The sequence below is a fragment of the Marmota monax genome, unplaced genomic scaffold, assembly GCF_021218885.2.
Source record: "Marmota monax isolate L192 unplaced genomic scaffold, Marmota_monax_Labrador192_F-V1.1 WCK01_AAM20220418_F8-fsc00025, whole genome shotgun sequence".
NCBI lineage: Eukaryota > Metazoa > Chordata > Mammalia > Rodentia > Sciuridae > Marmota > Marmota monax.
In genome coordinates, this window is record NW_026691950.1 from 7,121,615 (window position 1) to 7,143,864 (window position 22,250).

Sequence of the window (22,250 nt, forward strand, 5' to 3'; positions counted from 1 at the left end):
GTAAAAGAGGGATATTACTCTTGGTATACAAATTTCATTGAACAGTAATGCTTGATTTTCATTACCAGTTAGATTGTTAATAACTAAATTAATTATTATTACTATCATTAATAATTACAGGACCTTTTTTGATATGGTATGATGACATTCATGAAGAATTAATTATTTTGTGCATTTTAGTTATTCTCTGAACTGGTATTAAGGAAATAATTCAAAGATGTCTGAGATAATTCTACCATGATCAGAAGAATATTAGCCAGTAGGCAGATTCCTTGGTGAGCCCCTGTGGAAATATGGCATATGTGTTGCGTACTAATTTAGCTTTGATAAGAAGACCCATAATCTTTTACTCAGAGAGTATTTCAGAGGAAATGTGCAGTTTGTGTGTCAATTTCAGAATCACTCTACATACTAAAAAGGACTCAAATCCACTTCTCTAACATACTCATCACCTACTGTCTCCCCCATTCAACAAATATTGACTTGTGCTCATACAGTAAGCATTATTCTTGGGTCTGAAAATAACACATCAGCAATGAACAAGACTGACAAGTTCACTTTCCTTGTCAAGTGCAGAATATAAGCAGAATAAGCAATAAAGATATAAATAAAATAATTTTGGGAAGAAAGCAAAACAATTATTTGATAGAGTGACAGAGAGAGGGCAGTGATCAAAATTATTACATAGGGTGGTCAGAAAAGACCTTTATAATGCAGTCACATTGGAGAGAAACTATGAGTGACAAGAAGGAACAGTATATGTAAAGCACAGGGGAAAATTATTATAAACAGAAAGAAATACCATAACTGGTTTGGTGAATGAGACTGACAATGATATAAACTAAGATTAAAGTGATTAACAATGACTAGATTCAGTACAGTCTTCTGGCTAAATCACAAGGTAAAACCTTCTTTGTGTCAGAAAAGGTGCAGGAACCATTGTCTGCAATTGGGATGTCTTGCATTTGTGGGACTCCATGTCTGCTATGGTACTATAGGGCTGGAGGGACGGGCCTGCCTCGGATCAAGAGAAACCACATGTATTGCTGATCTCTGACTTTCATTCTTTATTGCTGCTGCAACTAGATTAAAGATGTCAGACATTTTCCTTTGTTTACACTTTGTTCTAAGCAAAATGCATTATTATGAAGGCCAATATCTAAAGATCCACATAATGTATATAATAATCCCTCTTTAACTCTGTGTGTGGTAATGCAGATATATGTGTGTCTGTGAGTGACTAGTTTAAGAGGCGAAAAAGGAAGACAATTTATTCAATTTGTTTTCTTTCTAAGGACATTATGATGGTACAATAAATACTGTGTGGAAAAAAATGTATTATTCTATTTCTCATCATGTTAAAGATTAGAAATATTTCCATTAACAACTCCTGAATCTTTAACATTAGAAGAAAATGGGCTTATCTAGAGTTCCCCTGAAATAACTAGAGAAATATGAATGTAAGATGCCACTCTGTCTTTTCTGATTCACTCACCTGTCATTCAAAATAAGTACTCAGTATTAGAGCATTAATGTAAAAAAAGACTATTGAAATATGGGGGATGAATGAGGTAATAGCAGAACGATTTTCCCCCTCTCTATCATTTTCTTCATTTCTTAAGGTAAAAGCATTCTTCCCAACCATAGCTTTTGCTAGGAATAGATGCTATGAATGAGATTCTTTCAGACTATGTTTTGAATACTGCTAATCTCTCATTTTGCTTGTTTATTATATGTAAATAATTTTTCATTCTCTAGTTATCCGGAAAGAACAGGGCTTAATCCTCTTTTAATCCTTCACTTTTGATCATTCACACTATAATGTGAATTCAAGAGTGTACAAGTAACTGGCAAAGCTATAATCAAACTCTTATACTCCTCTTTCTGTGTGCACAGTGCTATACTGAATTTCTCAGCTTTACCTTGTGGATAGATCTGGTGATTTGACATATCACAGTCAATGGAATGTTAGGAAAAGAGATATCTGTCATTTTCTGAACTGACTATAATAACTTCTATGTACAGTTTGCTACACTATAGCTGCAGTAGACAACTTGATGAAGGATAATATTAGAAACCTGAAAGTCATGCATGTGTTAAAGTTGGTAAGGCCACAGGTGAAGGGGACAGTACTCCAAACCACCTTCTGGAGGGCCAATTATTGGTCAAAAACATCCCTTTGTGAACTTTATGTGAAAAAACTAAATGTCTCTATATTTGAGATCTTTTTGATACAATTATTTTAGAAGTTGTCACTTTTATGACACAATAAATTCAGAAAAAGAAGATATGGAGAAAATGTATACTTTATAACATAAACAAAATCAGACAGTAGTTCTCAGAGAATCTAAAACATCCAATCTTTCAGACACATGCTCCTGCAATGAAAGTCTTTCTTCAGGAGAAAAACTAGTCTTATACTCCCGCTGGAAATACCATCTTGTTACCATCAGCCCATTGACTACCAAAGAGACTTACTTAATAAGAAGAGGTAGAACTGGATGACAGGAAAAGTAGAATAAATTATTACTAATATCTCTTTGACTAAACATAAGAAATATTTCCACATGACTAATAAAATTATGCTATATTTTTAACCTACTTCTAAGTTTCTGGGTTCAAAAATTTTACATATTGGCAAAAAGGAAAATTAAAAAGTATTCATTTCTCATGATTTTCAATAAAACTATTGTGTAAAATATTACAATTAGGCTTTGAATTGAAGATTTTGTGATATTCACAAAGGGGGAAAGACATTATATGATCTAGTTTGGGCTACAAATTGAAATTTAGTTAAAGTCTATGGGTCATGCATGGTCTTATCTAAAAACAGATATTTTACATGAAGATGACACATGCTAATAAAAAGAATGAGGGTTAAAATAGGTTCTAACCATGGGCTTTAGCTAGTTTGTTTTATTATCATTTAGGTTCACAAGCCTTATATATGTGGATAGGTATTTTATTTCATGTTTTCTGGATTATCTGTAAATAAAGGTTCAGTTTCTCTTGGTTTCTCCCATTTCTAGATACATAGAACACATTAGAAATAAAATCCAAATGAGGTTCATTTCCATCACTGAAATTAAATAGAAAACTAAAGTTCAAGACATTATTTTTTAGCCAAACCTAAGGATGCTGCCAAAAGAAAAAGGAATTTGAATGTACTGAGTTTTCACATTCTTGAAAGAGTAAAATAAATCCAGGATGACAGCGCTGTCCTTCAGCACCACTGGTAAGTCAGCCTCTGCAGGTCAGCTATTCTTTCAGCTGTAGACTTCTTTGGGAACTTCACTCAGCCCCATCTGTCTAATCATTGTAGAACACAATAGGCCCAGAGGAGTGATTTCTCTCAAAATATATACCTACAAATAAAATGCAGGCTTCAAGGTGTCCATCTTCTCTTTGCCAATTATTCACTGAAACCCACCAAGTACAGAGTATTAATTATACTACGTATATGTTTTGGTTTGGAACTGAGGTGTCCCCCAAAAGCTCCTGTTAATGAAGGAATATTTAGAGGCAAACGGGTTAGATGATGAGAGCTGTAACCTAATCAATCAGTCCATCCCAGTTTGAGTGGACTGACTGGGTGGTAACTGCAGGAAGGTGGGGCATGACTAGAGGAGGTGAGTCACAGGGAGCAAGCCCTGGAAGGGTGCATCTTCCCTGAGGCCTTTCCCTCTCCTTCTCTGTAATGCAACAGCTGACTAACACAATATGGGAGCAAATTCTCAAATGCTGAAGAAATTTTCCTAGACCAAATTGGGGCCTCAGAAACAACTTGAGGAAATTCCCACTTGTAACTATGTAATTTCAGAACACTATAGATTTGTTCATTTTTTTTTTATACCAAAGTGAATTTCTGGAAATACAGTTTGTGCGATAACATTTTTAAAAATAAGCTTTAGGAAAAAAATGGTGGAATTTTACTGATTTTTTTATATGTAACTGTTTTAGAGATATCTTTTGTTCTGAACTTTGAAGGCATAAATTATCAAATGTCTCTTCAATTTAAAGTTAACATGTATATTTTTTCATTATTAGAACAAATAAAAGACCTGAAGCAATCAGATGTTTTTTGTTTTTGTTTTTAAAGCAAATAAAACTTACTCTAGAATAGTTTAGTTTTATTGAGCTTTTATTGCTGACTTTTGGGCAAGCATCTTACTCAGAATTCATCAAAGTTATTTTTACCTTATTTTTCAAACCAGACACCTATATTCAGGATTTTGTGTGGGGTGTGTGTGTGTGTGTGTGTGTGTACATAGATTACCTTAATATAGACTTTTTATGAAGTAGAATATACAAAGAGAAAAGTACAAATCACAGTTGTATAATAAAATGAACTTTCAGAAATTAAACACACCTATGTAGCCAGAAGCCAACTCAAAGAGAATATTATTAGCAACCAAGAAAACTCCCTCATACATACACTCTTTCAATTTATAAACCCCAAGTATAAATGCTTTTAACATATGGACTAGTTTTGCCAGTTTTTTACCTAGTGAAATTATATATAGCCATTGTTAGTTTGGGGCATGAGTTTATTTTTAATCTGTACACTGCAGTATATACTGTGCCATTGCATGAGTATATCACAACTATTTAATCACTCAACCTTTGATGTGTTTTTGAGTATTGAACATAAGAGCCCACAAACAGATTTATCCTTCTATCTCTTATTTTAAAATATTTTTAAAGTTAAAAACATATGTTCTTAGCAATCTCATGTATGGTTTAAAATATAGTCAGTGCAAATGGATATTTTGCCAATAGTAGGAGGAATCTTGAAAAGTCAGTATTTTGACATGGAAAACCAGAGTTCTTTTTTTAAAGTGCTCCATTCCAAACTTACAACAAATCATTGTAAAACTTCTCAAAAATAATCAACTTAGAAATCTCTTGACTGTTAAAGGGCTTATTCTGACATCTTATTCTTCAATACTATATTATTCATGATACCTGCAGAATTAGTTTTCTTTGCCTCGAGGAATTGTAAAGATTTCAAGTTCATGTATCAAGATTAAAGAGAAATTGAATAGTTAAATCCTTAAATGTGTGTGACAAGGAATAAAACTACTTCTGTACTTTTCCCGGTTACTCTTTGGCTGGCTGCCAGTGATGTTCAATCAGATGGAGACTTCTGACAAGAAGTGCTGTTTGTGAGTTAGAAGGTCCATATTAAAGCTCCTGACAAAGGCACAGATGTCAGTTGAGATGGTCCAAGTCTTCCAGCCTGCTGAAATTACTTTTCTTTTGTAATTCAGATAAAACTGATATTTCTCCATCCACTCAGTTAGACCCCCAAGACCCTTGCTTTTTTTTTTTTTTAATCAGATATGTGGCGGTCTGGTGCAGATTAATGGGGAGAAAGTGTTTCTCCATATCACCTCTGGCCCCTTTTGATTCCTTTCTTTAGGCAAAACTGGGTCTATTGAAGTATTTTGCTTAAACAAAAGTACATGTAACTTAAAAGGAGTTAACATCATTGGTGTTGCAATTTGATTGCGTCCGTTCTAGTTTTAAATTTTCATGTTTTGAACAATGTTTTTTTCATGGCATTTCTTCTTTGTAATGCTTATATTACAAATTCTAGGGCTGTGGGTGTAGTAGAGTGCTTGTCCCTGGGTTCAGTCCTCAGCAACACACACACACACACACACACACACACACATACACACACATAACCACACAGTTTACCTTTTGCCATGAATATATTTTTCTTTTCTTAAAGTTAGTTTAAACTTCATCTTCCCACCCCAGGACTGACAAACTCCTGTGGGGATGTAGTTTGGGATAAATTTAAAAGGTAACATTGTTGTTATCATTTTGGTAGAAGGAATTGAACCTGAGGATGCTTTACCTCTCAGCTACATCTCCAGTCTTGTTTAGTTTTCAGACAGGGTCTTGCTAAGTTGCCATCCTTGAATTTTCTATCCTCTTCCGGAAGTCTCCCAAGTGGCTGGAATTACATGTGTGTTCTACTGCACCCAATTCAAATATACTTGTAAAAGGCATGATGTTGAAATAATTGACTGTGATTGAATCTCAATTCTGACAATTATTGGTTGAAAGATCTTTAGCAAACAATTCAATCTTTTCTCCTTATGTAAAAAAAATGTAATAATAATAGGATTTACTCCCTAGGGTTGTTGTGAGTTGGTTCCTATGAAGTACCTAATCAGTGCCTGGCACATGATAAGCACCATATATATGCTAATTATCAACATTATAATTATTATGCTTCAGAAATACTACACATAAATATCACTTGTGAAATTCCAAGCTACAAGAAAATTAGAATAACCTGGAACCAGAAGATGGTCTTGATTAGGTTTATATTTTCTAATCTGCAAATGAGGCACAGTTATCTCTACCATGAAGAGGTGTTCCAGGGATTTAATAATAAAACTAGAGGCATGTTCTAGCCAGTACCTATAAACCTTAAATAAATAGAAGTTTTCTTTTTTATATTAATTTTTATTTATATATGACAACAGAATTCATTACAATTCTTATTACACATATAGAGCACAATTTTTCATATCTCTGGTTGTATACAAAGTATATTCACACCAATTTGTATCTTTATACATGTACTTATTTGGTTAACAGCTGAGTGGGACATTTTTATAGCCTACATTCACTTGACAAAGGGTGAAAAAAACAATGGTCAAGGTGTTAGAAGATGAGAGGTAGAGAGGCAAAATGAAATCACATTTAATCATGTCACAACATATTCTAGACTTGTGTTCAATGAACCAGCAGAAAAGCACACAATGTGGGACCTTTAAAAGAATGAAATCTAGTCCATAAATAAAACATGACACTCTTTATTCTTGACAGTTTTTCCACCACTGAAGATTTATCTTATAATCAGCCAAAAAGATGGGTGTACCTCAGGTAAGCAATATTCACCAACATGAGATTGTGTCAAATTAAATTCAAGCAATGACTTGCAATCACTGACTTAAATTTTTGTTATTTCAGAAAAATACAACTGAAAATATCCTTTAATCTTCCAATTATTTTCTTTGCTGGTGTTTACAACTGGAAAATAAGTTGGAGAGAACCAAACAATGATCACAATACCAAGGAACACAGTATTTATTTATTCTACAATAAGGCTGTTAACTTTAAAACATATGTAAGTAGAAATTTCATACATATAATAGTATGTTGGTTACTTGTACTAATGAAAGAGAGGGAGAATTAATGATGCTAGTAAATGTTATCTAAAAACATCATCTAATTATTCATTGTTTTGTAAGAGGGAAAAAAGAAGATGACTAAATACCCACCAATATACATTATTGGACAAATAAAAGGAAAATTAATCATTGATTTTTAGTATGAATGCAGTAATAACTGAATGAATAATTAAACCTAAGTTGATAATGAAAACATATTTTTCCCTTTAAATTTCTGAAACTATAACTTGTTATCATTTCTTAAGGGAAAGAAAATGGCTGGAATAGTTTTGGAGCTCTCAAGTTTTCAAATTTTGAATAAGAAACCTTTACATCTAGATAATACATCAATTTTTCCTTGAAGTATTTACAACTAGATGTGATTGATCTTTATGTATCTTGAGTTGGAAATTCAACTGAGGTCAAATATAAGAACTTGAGTTCCTTGCTTACACTGTAACAGGAATTCAAAGGAATTTATAATTTCAGACTACTGGCACTCTGTGTTCAAAACTATTCTACACCTGTGTTCCTTGTGCTAAATCCAACAACAAAAAAATCTGTTTTCTGAGAAAAACAAAATTAGCACATATGAATAATATAACTCTAGAACTGGTCCATCCACCTACGAGCAAAGGTCAACTCAGGAATCTCAGGAAAGTAAAATAACTTTAATATTCTCAAAGTTTTCTATTAACAGCAAATTTTTAACAAATATAGTGATTCTTCTCAAACTTCTTTAATATTTTGTAGGTATTTATATTTATTCCCTTCTTACAAAGGACAATTCTCCTTCATGGTAGCACCTAAGAATTCATCTCTTTTTCTCAGATACATGCACTCACACTGCTATATGGAAAATCAATTTTCTGATTATTCCAAATTCTTTAATACTAACCCAGATCACTTTAAAAACCTCCAAACTCTGAAGAACCTGACTAAGAATCATTAAGAAAAACTTTCTTCACACCACTCCTTTGGCCCAGCATATATTTACCTATTCTGTCTAGTTAAGGGTGCCATGTTTTTATCAATCCAATTTCTAAAGCCAGAAATATGGGAATACTCCAAGAATTTTATTTCTTCCTTTATGATCTATATATCTAATTGGTCATTGATATCTGTTCATCCAACCTCCTAAATAGCTCACACTTCTATATATGCACACATTTCCTGTACATAGTTGAGATAACATTTCTTGCTGGAACCTTGGTTGATGACCTTGTTGTTGTTTTTTTTCTTTTCTTTTCTTTTTCTATATCTTTCCATGACTGAACTGTAGTCAGAATGATTCTAAAATGAACCTGGACATAGTGCATGCATGAATATTTACTCTATCCACAGAATGCTTAGCACAAAGTCCCCGCTACTTAAATTAGCATACAAGACATTAAATTGATCCTTTTCTCTTCAATGTGAAATCCTATCAATTCAGCAATTTACACTCCATCTGCATGGCACTGTCATGATTTCCTTCAGGTCATCTTTTGTACACACAATATTTCTGAAGCATCCTTTTTTTTCCTCCTACTCCTTGTCCGTTCTTCATCTAGGTGTCCTTGTCTCAAGGACCCTATTGCCGAACATTGTTCTCTAACATCCACTAGAAGGTTAGTGTGATGAAGGCAGAATAAGGAGTTCAGTATACAGTCTTCCTTACAAAGTTGTTAAAATGCCTGCCTGAAATTTACTGTTAAATTTAATAAAAATGAAGAGAATAAAAACTTATGAAACTTAAATTATATTTTATCACAAAGTAGAAATTTAATAAGTAAATTCCATCATTTCTTTCAACATGTCAGATAATAGCATTCTAATGTGATTATTTAATGTAAATCAAATGCCATTAATATCAGATTTAGGAAAAAAAACTGAAAAATTAAATATAAGTAGATTATAGCAGAGGTTAAGATCTACATCTCCAATGTCACCAGATTACCTGGGTTTTATTCTCAACTTTAGTATTTATTATCTTTAATAATATGAAAAAGTAATTTAAATCATCTGAATTTCAGTGTTCTTGCTGAAACATGTCATCAATTTAGTAAATTTCATAAGGCTGTTATGTTTAAAAAATTAATTAATACATAGAGAGTTCTCAGTTTTTATAGCATTGTCCAGCACATCGTGACCATGAAATAAATGCCATTATTATTAGTGGTGGAAGTAGCAGTGGTAAGATGAGTAAAATCTTATAAATGAGAATAGCAGCAGAATGTGTGGTTTTAACATTTGAAAAACATTTTCTACTACCATAATAATACCATGGTAATACTTTGGGAAACATTAGCTTCAAATGGAATGGCTATGAAATTAAAAGGTTTTTTTTTTTTTTTTTTTTTTTTTTTTTGGTACCTGGGATTGAACACAGAGGTGCTTAACCACATCCCCAGCCCTTTTTAAATATTTTATTTAGAGATAAGCTCTCTGAGATGCTTAGCACCTCGCTATTGCTGAAGCAAAAGGCCATTTTTATTTTACATAAAAATTATTTCTGACAAGCCAACCAATTTCAACAGCCATTCATAAAATCTTATATGGTTATGTGATGCAAATTTTAAGAATTCAATAGTACATTCTTTATTTATTGGCTATTATGAACTATAATTATGAGCACATTTTGCCATATTATATAAGATCTGCCATCTCACTCTGCTGTAGTCTTTGTGACTTATTTCATTTTCTGAACACTTTAATCCCTTTCTCGTTTTTTTTTTTCTGCAAAGTATGTTTATAATAGCACAATTCACAATAGCTAAATTGTGGAACAAACCTAGATGCCCTTCAGTAGATGAATAGATAAAGAAAATGTGGTATATATACACAATAGAATATTACCTAACATTATTAAACGAGGATAAAATCATGGCTTTTGCAGGTAAGTGTAGTTGGAGAATATTGTTCTAAGTGAAGTAAGCCAAACCCAAAATACCAAATGTTGAATGTTTTCTGTGATATGAGGAGGCTGATCCATAATGGGGTTATGGGGGGAGCATAGGATGAATGGACAAACTTTAGATAGGCAAAAAGGGAGGGAGGAGAAGGGAGGGGGAATGAGTGTAGGAAAGATGGTGGAATGACATGAACATCATTACCCTAAGTAGATGTATGAAGACATGAATGGTGTGACTCTACTTTGTGCACAGAGACATGAAACATTGTGCTCTATATGTGTAATATGAATTGGAAATGAATTCTGCTTTAAAAAGAATGCTATTGCTCCTATAAATTTTCTTCTCACCCTTCCCATCTTCTCTTCAACATTACATTTTAAAGTAAGATTTTGACTGAATTTGAAGTAGTTCCTCCTCCCATCTCTCTCATGTTCTCCTATTCTCTTTTATTTTCTTCATGCCTCATTTCAATCATAATTTTAGCATTTTTTCATTTTCAGATTTTATTTCTAAAGAGAATTTACTCTACACAAAGGCTAAGATGATGTCTGTTCTTAATATAATATTGACTTATTATACATGCTCTCTTCTTTAAGTATTTCATGTAATTTCATCTTTATTCATAATATTCTAGTATTTATATCATGTAATTTTTGCTAATACTTAGCAAGTTTAAATTCATTTGAAAAAATATTATAGAGAAAAATAAAAGCTATTACATTTTATTACATTTATTGGATAGGCTAATTCCACTTGTCCTCAGGGATAGAAATGTAATGGGATATCATTTGCAATCCTAAATATTTGGATGAAACAAGTATGAGTGATAATTTAACTTCAGTTCTATCAATAAATGAGTCTTGTTATTTAATATTGATACTTAATACTGAATGACACTTGGATAATTTACCAATTCATGCAGAGTTTAAATTATTTTGTAAAATCTCAGCTAACAAAGATATGGACAGATATGATGATTAAAATGATGATTAATTTTCAGTTGGTAACAATACTATTGTGTCTGATAGCATTTGGCAGATTATTGATTTAGAAAGAAATTAGAAATGACTATATAATTTCCTCATTCTTATGTAAGCCTATCTAAAAATTATAAGACAGCCAAACAACAAAAACAACATATACAAAAAGAAATGAAAGTTAATGATCCATTTGACTAGTGCTGTCAGAAAATAATTAATATCTCATGCACTGAAAAAGCTGTGCTTTGTGATGATTTAGTGGGAATTCCATTCAGCTTAGAGCAGAAAAATAATTTCAGGGTCAGCATGTGTTGGACCTTAAATTCTTTGAGAAGTATCCTTATCTTTAAAGTAACAGTATCAGTGTACTTACATATCAGTGGTGAAAATAAATGAGGATATACTTACTGCAGAATTTTGCACATGCATAGTCACCATATTATTTCATACTACTAAATATTCCAATATCTACACTGTGATCTAAGATGAACTAAAACATTATGATTTGTGACAACTTGGAGGTTGTTTTAGTCAGTTTTTTTTTTTTTTTTTTTTTTTGCTGCTGCAACTAAAGGACCCATCCAGAGCAATTGTAGAGGAGGAAAAGTTTATTTTAGGACTTCATGGTTTCAGAAGTCTTAGTCCATAGAAGGCCAGCTCCATTCCTTGGGGCTTGAAATGAGGCAGGACATCATGGAGGAAGAGTGTGGTAGAGGAAAGCAGCTCACATGTTGATCAGAAAACATAGAGACTCCACTCTCCAGATATAAAATATAGACTCCATAGCCATACCTCCCAGTGACCCACTTCTTCCAGCCACACCCCACCTGCCTCCAATTCCCACTAAGTTAATCTCATTAGGAATCAATTCACTGATTAGGTTGAGGTTGTAACCCAATCATTTCTCCTCCAAACCTTCTTGTATTTTGTCATATGTGAGCTTTTGTTGGACACCACATCTAAACCACAACAAAAGCATACCTCTTAGTGAAAGATTCATTGTAAATTCAGTTTCCCCAATGAGAAAGCATTCTCTCTGATGTGAAAAATTCAAACATTTTCATTGCCAATAAGCATTGATGAATATGTACTGTTCCACTCTGAAATTGACATTTATAAGTTATAAACAACCCACATTCAGTATTACACACAGTAAATTGGTGATAATAAAAGACTATGTTCTTATATTATAAGCAAACATTGAATATTTGGAGATGTTAACACTAAAAGTTTTGCTTAGATAGATAAAGGACCTTGATAAAATAAATCATTCACAAACAAAAGACAATGAAAACAATATGCAGAAGATATGCTTGGTTAGGAATCTGAAGATAATGCAAACATCATGTAACTAGTTTCTATACACAGCATTGTTTTACTGGATTTCTAAGCTCCCAGAAGGAAAAAAAAATACCATATTTGCTTTCCCTTACCTGGAAAGCAAACAAAAACCAACCAAAAAACACTAGGAGCTAAAAGGTATGATGGCCTGAAGCAAATATTTGTATCAGTTTACAGTATTAACCTTGAACTTAAGTAGAGATAGAGATTCAAATATACCTACAAAAGCAAATCCATTTAGGATTTTTATTTTTCTTTCAACTTTTAATATTCTAAATTTGTTGTTGTTTGGGAAACTATTAGGCTAAGTGAATAAGCCAATCTCCCTCCAAAAAACAAAGATCAAATGTTTTCTCTGATATGTGTATTCTAACACACAACAAGGGAGAGGAGGAGGAGAATAGAAGTACAGTGGATTAGACAAAGGGGAATGAAGGGAAGGGAGGGCAGACAGGAATAGGAAAGAGAGTGAAACGGTTCTGACATAACTTTCCTATGTACATATATATGCAGTCGAGGGAAGAAATAAGAATGTCCACACGCTTCTGACCCTTTCGATGCTTTATTCACTCAAATTATCCAATACAGTTTCACTCTATAGATTCTTAATCAAGAAAACAATAATCCTTAATGCTAGGCACTGCAATAGACATAATCAATTCAGAGCAAACAATTCTAGATTAATTCTAAGCACTGCAAAACACACTTAATCATGATAAGCTAATGACAGACATTCCCTCTGCATGCTAAATTCAAAGGTCTTAAGTATTAGCCTTTAAGTCCAGCAGATGCACACTCACTCAGACCGTGATGATCAGGTCCGGAACCAAGGCAGACTTTTCCTGGTGTGGAGTGGACGACCTGTTGAGGAGGGGATCATAGAAGAAATTGCGGCTCTCACCAAGGTCCAGACTAGGTGATAGAGTTTGAGAGCAGTGAGGATCACGCAGAGGCTCAGGAATGATGACAAGTGATGGGATGTCAGATCCTCATCAGACTCTCCAGCTTGAGTGCATCCTTGTTTCGGCTGGCTGAATCCCTGTTCATTTGTTCTATCATTTATACTAAATTTTGGGTTGTTTTTTTTGGCCCTCCTTTCAATCCTTATCAGTTACCACTGGATTTCTCAGTGACATCATTTACCCTGAGGTCAGAAACATCTGGTCTGGTGGTCTCCACCCTGACCTTCTTGCTGTCCCTCTCATCAGGCTCATCAGGCGAGGACAGCCTGCCAGGGGCTTCACTCTCTTTTATTAGAGTGAGGGGAAGTAACTTGTTTGAGGCCATACTGGAGGGATCTATGGATGCGCATGGTGAAACTGCAGGTCTTTTAAAATGAAGTTTTTTTTTTAATGGAGTTGCTTAGGCTCAGGCCTAAAGCCATCCTAACAATATGTGAATACACCACAGTGAATTTCTGTATCATGTACAACCACAAGCCTGGGACCCTAATTAGAATAAAATGTACTCAATGTTTGTATAAATTTATCAAAATAAACTCTACTGCTATATATATTGAAGTATTAGTAAACATTAGTACAGTGCTTTAACATTTTCCTCCATATCCCTTTAGTATATTTGACACTGAACCAAATTATCCTATATTTAAGCTTTTCAAAGGAGCCAAAGATATCTCAAGAAAGTAGTAGGTCAGAAATCTGGAAGCAAATGCATATTTTCTCTGGGATAAAGGATACACAAGTTGTGAGGATTCCCACAAATTAAGATAAGCGTTACATGAATTAATAACCTAAGATCACTTAACATATGAGATTGTAGAGCTATTTGGATCAGATAAACAAATCAAAAAGATATTTCCAACTAATTTAGATTCCACCAAAACATTTCAGATATAAGATAAACAATTACAGTGATTATAAAAAAAATTAAAAATAAAAGATAAAAATCAAAAATTTTTAGGAAACGAATTTCAAAGAGTTTTAAGAAGATAAAAAATGTATCAGAGAATTTTAGAAATACAATACATAAAATATTGCAAACAAAATATCAATGGATAAATAACAGATTAGATATTACAGAAGAAAAATATAGTGAATACGAAGGTAAATGTGAGGAAATTACCCAAAATGAAATGCCTTTGCAGGGTATTTCAGGGATGAGGGAATTATAAAGACAAATAAATGAATCCAAATAAAAGAGAGTGAGGTATTCCATCAACTTTTTAATCAGTCATTAGAAAAGAGATTAAAGAAATCTGATATATGAAGAAAATGTGACTCACTCTGGAATTATAAAGAACAGAAATCCATAGACATAAAAAAGCAGAAAAAATACTAAGAAAGTTTTAAAAAAAAAGCCAAACAAATTTGTATAAATTAAGAACGGTAAAAAAAAGAAAGAAAGAAAAAGAGGATCCTGAAATAACCAACAATGTACAAATCAGACTTCTTACCATAAAGTGGAGACCAGACAACACAAAACAGGTAATCAAAATTCAAAGATGATTTCTTAAGAAAAGATTCTGTTTGTATAAATTTATCAAATATGAGAATAAGAGCTACGTTTCTGGAAAAGTTTCTACCAAAAATATTATATCATAATACAACCTACAAAATGAGATAAAATGGAGGATTTAATCTGGAAGAGAAAATATCAGATTACAGAAGGAACAGGTACCCAATAAAAAAGAATAGAATACATAAGAAAACGGGAGGTATGAACTCTAAGCATATATAAAAAAATAAATTGAATAAAAAAGAAGAAAACTTCATGTCATACAAAAAAGGGAAGGAAAGATTAAAGAAAATAAAAAGCATAAAAAGAGAAGAGCATATAGGAACCCAAAGAATGTAAATGTAGAAATAAGTCTATCTTTAAAAGCTCTCAGTAAACAAAACTGTATTAAACTTCTCACTTAAGAACACATTGACAAAAACGGATTTAAAATATCATTTGCAGGTAAATGGATGAAGCTGGAGAATATCATTAAGGAAATAAGCCAGTCCCCTAAAACCAAAAGCAGATGTTTTATCTGATGTGCAGATGCTAATTCACAATAAGGGGGTGGGTGCTAGGGAAAAATAGAGGTACTTTGGATTGGGCAGAGGGCAGTAAAGGGAGAGGAGGGAGTACAGGGTAAAAAGGATAATAGAATAAATTGGACATTATTATCCTATGTACATGACCAGTATGATTCCACATCATGTACTCCCAGAAGAATGAGAAGTTATATTCTATTTATTTATGATGTGTCCAAATGCATTCTATTGTCATATATAACTAATTAGAACAAATAAAAATGTCCTACAAAACTGAAAAAAAAATATAGTGGAAATTGTGTGTGTGGAGGCTGTGATGAGAATATGATGTAGTATATGAGATTTCTCTGTATTTCATCTCAGTTTTCTTTTATAAACACTCTAGAAAATAAAGTTAATTAAACAGAAAAAAATATTCAACTAAATGCTATTTTAAAATAACTAATTAAAATATAAGTACAACTGAGGATTCTAAATAAAGAGCTAAGTTGGGAAGACTGTTCATCAAAAATAAAATCATACTAAATGAACACAAATAAAAATTAAGTAGGATCACTATAAAATTATAAGATTTTTATTTCACCAGAAAGATACAACAATTCTAAACTCATATGTACTCAATAAAAGTCTCAATTACGAAAGCAAAAATTGATAAAGTGCCAAGTAAAAGCCAATAATGCAATCATAAGTTTATCAATTAATTACAGTTAAGACAAAAATTTTAGAAATATTTATGAATTTTGAATAACCCAATTAGCAATCTTGTTTTAAAAGGAATATGTTGATTTGTTCATCTGTTATTAAGAGTGAACATTTTTCTCACAAACTGTCACAAATCAAGTATAAACAAATTAAAAAGAAATATGTATCCAACAAGTATGTTACCTTTTTTAAAATTAATTATGTTGGAAACCAACAGCAAAATGTAAGTTAACAATTTCTTTAGTTTGAAAATATACTTCTCTGTAATTGAATATAAAAAATAAAGCCTAGAAGAGGTTTGAAATTAATTATAATTGAAAAATTAAGCAAGTACACAGAACATTCAGAGGAGGCGGTAGAAGCGATATTTGAAGATAATGAACAACTGTTGATGTTTATATTGGGGGTAGAAATTCTGAAAATTATAGACTTCATCGTATTTTTATTCTTTTCTCGACACTTCTTTTTTTACCATTTTTATTGGTGCATTATGGTTGTACATATTGAGGAGATTTGTTGTTATATGTTTATATACATGAACAATACAATTTGGCCATTATTATTCTCCAGCATTTATTGTCTCCCTAGATTCCTCTATTTACATGAAGAAGGCAGAAAAAAGCCAGAAAATTATGAACTATATGTGTATCTTCAAACACAAAAGGTAATTCTTCTTGGAAAAAAATTTGCAAAACTGGTAAACTCTGAGTTAGATTCCTAGTAATACAATGTCCATTTGTTAATATACTTTATGGGCACATAATGAGCCAGAACAATTGCTTCATTTTTCAACATCTCAGGCAATTAGTTTTGTCCATGTGATTAAGTGCTAGGCAATGAAAAGAAAGCAATTTTTCTTATAAGACAACTGTCACATGATATGTTTCTTTGTTGTTTTTCTTTGTCTTTTATATCTTCCTTCTGGCTAGATACACATCATGGCTGGGGATGCAGGAGCCATCTCAGACTCTCTGTCCATGGAGTGATTTTGGAAATAAAGGTTAAGAAGGGTGAGTACTAGGCTAAAATGAGGTGAATTCCTGGGAACCTGTGCAACAAAGCCTTTGTATTAGTCCTAGACCACCTGTCTTCAGATCTGAACAAAAGTCAATTTATGTATTTCCAACTTAGTCAAGCCAGTTTTATTTTTAGTCACTTATCAATTGCATTCAAATCTACTTTTCTTTTTTGTCTGATTATAACTATTTTGTTGGAAGAAAAGACTCTCCCAAGACAAACTTTCTGTTTTTGAATTTAAAAAATAAGGTGGATCATCAATTGAAAATTAACTGGCGAGGTGGGGGTGAATGAGGGTGAAGCATTGGTCAGAAGGAAGAAATAATATAATTATTAAAAGAAAAAGAGGCTCATTGGGGGTTAAGCTAGCATTGATCACACATTCTAAGGGCTTCCTCTTGGTGCTGACAGTAATTTAATGTTGAATAATCTATCAAGTGCCTAACTTTTCTCCAGCATGCGTTAACTCTTTCAGTTGAATTAGAGAGAAGGCAGACTATTTGAGTTTCATCAGAAGAGATTAGGGAGAGAACATATGGCAAGAAAGTGAGTGTGTTCACCAGAGATTTATCATTAACAAATGGAAACAAGGACCCAGATCAGTCCCAAGAGAAAAGTATTTAAGAATCGAGGAAGTAAGGAGATCAGGATTATAAAGGTCTCAGTGAAATTAAAGAATTTTGAGGACAAATTCCTTGGGAAGGGATATGGAGGATTTAAAGACCATTATGTGAGAGAGGAATAGTTGAATTGAAGATTTTCCAATTTCTCCTCAAGCGCTTAGTGTTGAGCTCAAAACCCATCTCCACCTCATGAAAATAAGACTAGGCAAAATATTGCAACAAGGCAAAACATTGTAACATAGTGCCTCATGAAGTGACAAATAAAATTGTTATTTAATAAGAAATTTTTAAACATTTCAAAGAAAAAAAATGGTCTTCAGAGAAACACGTTTCCAATAGCTACACGGAAGATGTTCTTGAGGAAATTGCACATTATTGCACAACAAATTATCAAAGAATTTAGAATAAACAACACTAAAAAAGATACATATACCTCTCACTACCCAAACTTCTGTTATATGAACTTTCAAACTCATTAGAGTTGAATATATTTCTTTATAGATTGTTCCAGGAAAAAAATATATCCCTTGTTATCTAAATTTGAACTTTATGATCTCTTTTTGATATCAGAAATAGAGGTTCAAATATATCTCTACAAGAAGGAGATCCATTTAGGTGTATGTATTATATTTTTCTTTCAATTTCAATCTTTTATATTCTAAATGTTTTGTATGGGATTATTAATAAACCTTAGCAAAGTATTTTAACATTTCTTTCCACATCTCTATTTAATATATTTGACATCTTTGATGATATCCTGCTAGCTTCAATCTTAAAACTTTTCTGCCTCTTCAATCATTTTTAAGCCATTTCACTTTGATTCTTCATTTGGCTACTTTTTAAAAGACAATCTGAACAAAAACATAAAATAATACAGAAAAATTTATGTGTCTGAAGTTTTTTTCATGCAAAATGGCTTACAGGACTTCAAACAGTTGCATATGTCAGAAGTCATTTTCAGAGTGGCATGTAATGTGCACAGGTGATCAGGATTGGCTGAGATAGTTACTAATAATGGTTACCTACACCTTTTCTGTATTTCCCTGGTGGGGTTCATTAGCATTGCCAAGTAATTTAAATTGAATAGGTTAGGAGCATAATTTCAAATGGTCGAACGTCTTCAGAGAAAGGAAGTTCATAAACCATAATAGATGATTGTGGGAGTTAATTTCATTCCAAGTGAAATTAAGATGCTTGAAACAGACATAAGCTCTAACCTCCATATTATTTTCATTAAAACTAAAAGTAGAAAAAATACCACATCAGCATAATGTATAGGTCATGGAGAACTACGGACTTTGAAAATTTATTAAAGGTTCCACTTAACATGAGCTACAAAAATCACAGTCATCTGTATGCTATTAGCTTACAGAAGCAATGGGCAGAGTCCAAAAGACATACTGTAATCGGACCAAGATGAATACACTCTACTTCAACAGCCATTGTCCTTTGCATTAAACAATGAGTTATTTAAAGTTGGTACTCTGATATGACCATATTCAGATTGTAGAAAACTTTGCTGAGAAAATTAAAAATCAATAGGGATGGAGAGAGACAGGAGAGGAATGTGTTTAAAGGGAAGAAGATGGGGACCTGAACAAGTGGAGGCTCTTGTGAATTGTGCTGCTATAAACATTAATGTTCCTGTGTCACTACATATGCTCATTTCAGTTCTTTGGGTTAATTATGGAGGAGTGGGATAGCCAGGCCATATGGTGTCTTCAATCCTAGTATTTTGAAGAGTCTCCATACTGTTTTGCAAAGTGGTTATATTAAATTTGCAGCCCCACCAACTATGCATAAGTGTACCTTTTCCTCACATCCTTAACAGTATTCATTATTGTTTAGCAAAACTATTTCTAAACCATTCACCAGGATATTAAATGCTAAGGGTTGGTCACACAATTTATACACGCTACATATTCTAACGATTAAAAAGATACAAAATCTTGTGAAAGAACCAGCACACTTCTAAAGTATTTCCCTTTAGTCATGTGGAATTTACTACTGACTGCCTTGAAGATGAACATTTTGGGGTTGATTTGTAAATAAGGAGCCTACATAATCCATGTGAAACTGAGAATTACAAGGCAGTTATTACCATTGATTTTACAAAACCACAGACCAGTGGTTGTTTGCTGTTGTTGTTGTTGTTGTTTATGTCATGATTATGGTCCATCACACAAACTCTGGAAATGATGGAAATAAGTCTGCTACAGTTATGCAAACCCCTTTGAGAAGATGTTTAACAGGTGAATCATATTACTCAAGGGAACCACAGATACACTTATTAGTCATTTCTATATAAGCATTTGTGTTTCCATAATGAAAAAAATGATTCTTATTATATACTAGAACTTTTTCTTTCATTATCCTGTGAGATTATATTAATGGTTATAAAACAGAACATTGGAGCCTCATATTAGTGTTTGTTCCCAGGTTTCCTTGACCTCCATTTACCTAGGCAATTAAATAAGGAGACTCAGTAAAAAGCTATTTCTAAGAGACAGACATTTTAATGTCACTAAATCTAATACAACTTCTAATAATACAACTAAATGAGTTTTCCCCATTGGAGGTGAGCAATTATTCTTTTATAAGAGAGGAAAATGCATCAAATATTACATCTTACTTGGAGTTTTGACATATCAGTAAAGTTTAATATATTTCATATACTAAAGCTATTTTTAAAATAATTTAGTATAATTTTCTGGAATTATAATAAATAGCTATGGAGTTTCAATAATATAGTTGTTATTTTTAAAATATTATTTTAATAATAGTGGTTGAGTCTGGTATTTTCTGTATGTTATTCTTGACGTTTTTCCCTTGCCTCATTTGTGTTTTACTTGGCTTTAGATATTCACTTTGGAATCAATTACAGAGACTTAAATGGAAAGAAATACTATTTTACATGAATATAGGCAAGATTTCTATTTTCTCAGGAATAATGTCTGGAGCATAATGTAGAGCTGTTGACCAAAATCCTTGCCTTACTTTTCCCTGGTGATGTGACTCTGGGCAAAACCTTACTAAACTACACTCAGACTTCTCATAAGTAAAGTGGGTATTACACAAGTACGTGCCTCATATTTATATGATACTTAAATGAGTAGATCCATGTAGAGTTCTTCATGAAGGGCCTGTCAAAGTAAATCTAGCTCTACAAATATTAACTGTGTTTAATAAGAATTAATGGTTAACAGAGGAAGAGAAAAAGAAATAACTTGAAAATAAAGAAAGGGATAAATCTAGCTCCTGGCTTACAGTAGATTGATGACATGGACACTTCTTCATCAGGAAGACACAAGAGCAGAATGGAAAGCTGATTTGGAGTCAAGTGGCTTGAAGAACTCCATTCTCAAGGCAGAGTCTCAACCTGTGGATAGCCAGCCATCTGATAATCTAAGGTAACCCAAACATCTATAAATGTGTAGAAATGCTTGCCTGGCAAAAGATTATGGCACATAATGTCGGTGGCACCTGTGATCAAAGTGAAAGTGGAAATGATCATAAAGAAAGGGAGAGAAAGGGTCCCTTGTTGCTATAAAATTAATTTTTATATGATTTTTAATATAAATATAATATAATTAATATAAAATAATGTAATATAATTTTAATGTATTAATTAATTTAATCCATTCACTCAAAACTCATGTGTTGAAACAGTCATCAATATGATAGTATTTGAAGGGGGTATTTGGGAGGTGATTAGATTATTATCATGAAGCTTTTCCCTGCTCCTTCTGCTATGTAAGGACCCAACAAGAAAACCAGCTCTCTATGAACTAGTAAGCTGACCCTCACTAGTAATTGACCAAGCTGGCATCCTAATCTTGGATGTCCAGTTTCCAGGAAATAAGGCCAATAACATATGTTATTTATAAAATACCCAGTCTGTGCTACTTTGTGATAGTAGCCAAAACAAACTAAGACACCTGTGAGCAAGATTAGCAGTAGATATACCTCTGATATACAAGGTTCTGATTAGCAAGGACTCACATAATTTCTCCACTGTTTTAACTTAAGTAGTATCAACAATATAATCAATATCAACTGTACTTAAAAATTAAACTACCCCAATAAAGAAGATACAATTGTTAAGATCTATTGCTAGTTTCTATAAGAATATTTTCTAACTGCAAAGATGATCAAAATTTATTTAAAAGCACATTGTGGACAATTTATGCAAGTCTGCCCCCCTGAAAGTAGCAGCAAGACCATTCTTTTTTCTACCAGTTATTACCTCTAAATTAGAAAAAGGAAGTCCATACTAATTGCTGTAGTTTGGATCTGGAACATCCCCCAAGGGCTCAAGTGTTCAAGATTCGGTCCCTACCTGGAAGTACTACTTGTAGGTGGTGGAAAAATTTAGGAACACCTAAGTCACTGGGAGTGTGTCCTTGAAGTGTATATTTTGTCCTCTGCTCCTTTGTGTCTTTCCCTCTGCTTTCTGGCTGCCATGAGATGGACACCTTTGTCTGTCACACTCTCTGTCATG